Source organism: Taudactylus pleione, unplaced genomic scaffold (genome assembly GCF_031769625.1).
Source record: "Taudactylus pleione unplaced genomic scaffold, aTauple2 ptg000550l, whole genome shotgun sequence".
NCBI classification, from domain to species: domain Eukaryota; kingdom Metazoa; phylum Chordata; class Amphibia; order Anura; family Myobatrachidae; genus Taudactylus; species Taudactylus pleione.
In genome coordinates, this window is record NW_028284952.1 from 1982501 (window position 1) to 1985000 (window position 2500).

General features: G+C 36.8%; 11 pseudogenes; all 11 read left to right on the plus strand.

The window, feature by feature from the left end:
* Positions 1-102: 102 nt before the first annotated feature.
* LOC148490591 (5S ribosomal RNA) lies at positions 103-221 on the plus strand (annotated as a pseudogene).
* A 116-nt stretch (positions 222-337) lies between these two features.
* LOC148490592 (5S ribosomal RNA) lies at positions 338-456 on the plus strand (annotated as a pseudogene).
* Positions 457-572: 116 nt separating this feature from the next.
* On the plus strand, positions 573-691 carry LOC148490593 (5S ribosomal RNA; annotated as a pseudogene).
* Positions 692-806: 115 nt separating this feature from the next.
* On the plus strand, positions 807-925 carry LOC148490594 (5S ribosomal RNA; annotated as a pseudogene).
* Positions 926-1046: 121 nt separating this feature from the next.
* On the plus strand, positions 1047-1165 carry LOC148490595 (5S ribosomal RNA; annotated as a pseudogene).
* Positions 1166-1281: 116 nt separating this feature from the next.
* LOC148490596 (5S ribosomal RNA) lies at positions 1282-1400 on the plus strand (annotated as a pseudogene).
* Positions 1401-1516: 116 nt separating this feature from the next.
* Positions 1517-1635, plus strand: LOC148490597 (5S ribosomal RNA; annotated as a pseudogene).
* A 115-nt stretch (positions 1636-1750) lies between these two features.
* LOC148490598 (5S ribosomal RNA) lies at positions 1751-1869 on the plus strand (annotated as a pseudogene).
* A 116-nt stretch (positions 1870-1985) lies between these two features.
* Positions 1986-2104, plus strand: LOC148490599 (5S ribosomal RNA; annotated as a pseudogene).
* Positions 2105-2220: 116 nt separating this feature from the next.
* On the plus strand, positions 2221-2339 carry LOC148490600 (5S ribosomal RNA; annotated as a pseudogene).
* A 115-nt stretch (positions 2340-2454) lies between these two features.
* Positions 2455-2500, plus strand: part of LOC148490601 (5S ribosomal RNA) — a 119-nt pseudogene continuing 73 nt past the window's right edge.

Sequence of the window (2500 nt, forward strand, 5' to 3'; positions counted from 1 at the left end):
ATAACATTCTTTTCTATTACATTTTACATTTCATTTTTCAACTAATCATTGAATTTACTTGAGTTAAGAAGTAAAAGAGGTCTAAAGTTAATGTTTTTGAGCACCTACAGCCAAACCACACTGGACATTCCCAATCTCGACTGAACTTGGAAACTATGCAGTGTTAAGCCTGGTTAGTACTTGGATGGGAGACCAACTGGGAATACCAGGTGCTCTAGGTAATTTTATACTGCCATAACATTCTTTTCTATTACATTTTACATTGAATTTTTTCAACTTATCAATGAATTTACTTGAGTTAAGAAGTAATAGAGGTCTAAAGTTAATGTTTTTGAGCACCTACAGCCAAACCACACAGGACATGCCCAATCTCATCTTAACTTGGAAACTATGCAGTGTTGGGCCTGGTTAGTACTTGGATGGGAGACCACCTGGGAATACCAGGTGCTGTAGGTAATTTTATACTGCCATAACATTCTTTTCTATTACATTTTAAATTTAATTTTTTCAACTTATCAATGAATTTACTTGAGTTAAGAAGTAATAGAGGTCTAAAATTAATGTTTTTGAGCATCTACAACCAAACCACACTGGACATGCCCAATATCGTCTGATCTTGGAAGCTATGCAGTGTTGGGCCTGGTTAGTACTTGAATGGGAGAACACCTGGGAATACCAGGTGCTGTAGGTAATTTTATACTGCCATAACATTCTTTTCCATTACATTTTACATTTCATTTTTCAACTTATCATTGAATTTACTTGAGTTAAGGAGTAAAAGAGGTCTAAAGTTAATGTTTTTGAGCACCTACAGCCAAACCACACTGGACATGCCCAATCTCGTCTGATCTTGGAAGCTATGCAGTGTTGGGCCTGTTTAGTACTTGGATGGGAGACCACCTGGGAATACCAGGAGCTGTAGGTAATTTTATACTGCCATAAAATTCTTTTCTATTACATTTTACATTTCATTTTTCAACTTATCATTGAATTTACTTGAGTTAAGAAGTAAAAGAGGTCTAAAGTTAAAGTTAAAGTTTTTGAGCACCTACAGCCAAACCACACTGGACATGCCCAATCTCGTCTGATCTTGGAAACTATGCAGTGTTGGGCCTGGTTAGTACTTGGATGGGAGACCACCTTGGAATCCCAGGTGCTGTAGGTACTTTTATACTGCCATAACAGTCTATTCTATTACATTTTACATTTAATTTTTTCAACTTATCAATGAATTTACTTGAGTTAAGAAGTAAAAGAGGTCAAAAGTTAATGCTTTTGAGCACCTACAGCCAAACCACACTGGACATGCCCAATCTCGTTTGATCTTGGAAGCTATTCAGTGTTGGGCCTGGTTAGTACTTGGATGGGAGACCACCTGGGAATACCCGGTGCTGTAGGTAATTTTATACTGCCATAACATTCTTTTCTATTACATTTTACATTTAATTTTTTCAACTTATCAATGAATTTACTTGAGTTAAGAAGTAATAGAGGTCTAAAGTTAATGGTTTTGGGCACCTACAGCCAAACCACACTGGACATGCCCAAAATCATCTGATCTTGGAAGCTATGCAGTGTTGGGCCTGGTTAGTACTTGGATGGGAGACCACATGGGAATACCAGGTGCTGTAGGTAACTTTATACTGCCATAACATTCTTTTGTATTACATTTTACATTTCATTTTTCAACTTATCATTGAATTTACTTGAGTTAAGAAGTAAAAGAGGTCTAAAGTTAATGTTTTTGAGCACATACAGCCAAACCACACTGGACATGCCCAATCTTGTCTGATCTTGGAAGCTATGCAGTGTTTAGCTTGGTTAGTACTTGGATGGGAGACCACCTGGAAATACCAGGTGCTGTAGGTAATTTTATGCAGCCATAACATTCTTTTCTATTACATTTTACATTTAATTTTTTCAACTTATCAATGAATTTACTTGAGTTAAGAAGTAATAGAGGTCTAAAGTTAATGTTTTTGAGCACCTACAGCCAAACCACACTGGACATGCCCAATCTCGTCTGATCTTGGAAGCTATGCAGTGTTGGGCCTGGTTACTACTTGGGTGGAAGACCACCTGGGAATACCAGGTGCTGTAGGTCATTTTATACAGCCAAAACATTCATTTCTATTACATTTTACATTTAATTTTTTCAACTTATCAATGAATTTACTTGAGTTAAGAAGTAATAGAGGTCTAAAATTAATGTTTTTGAGCACCTACAGCCAAACCACACTGGTCATGCCCAATATCATCTGATCTTGGAAGCTATGCAGTGTTGGGCCTGGTTAGTACTTGAATGGGAGACCACCTGGGAATACCAGGTGCTGTAGGTAATTTTATACTGCCATAACATTCTTTTCCATTACATTTTACATTTCATTTTTCAACTTATCATTGAATTTACTTGAGTTAAGAAGTAAAAGAGGTCTAAAGTTAATGTTTTTGAGCAACTACAGCCAAACCACACTGGACATGCCCAATCTCGTCTGATCTT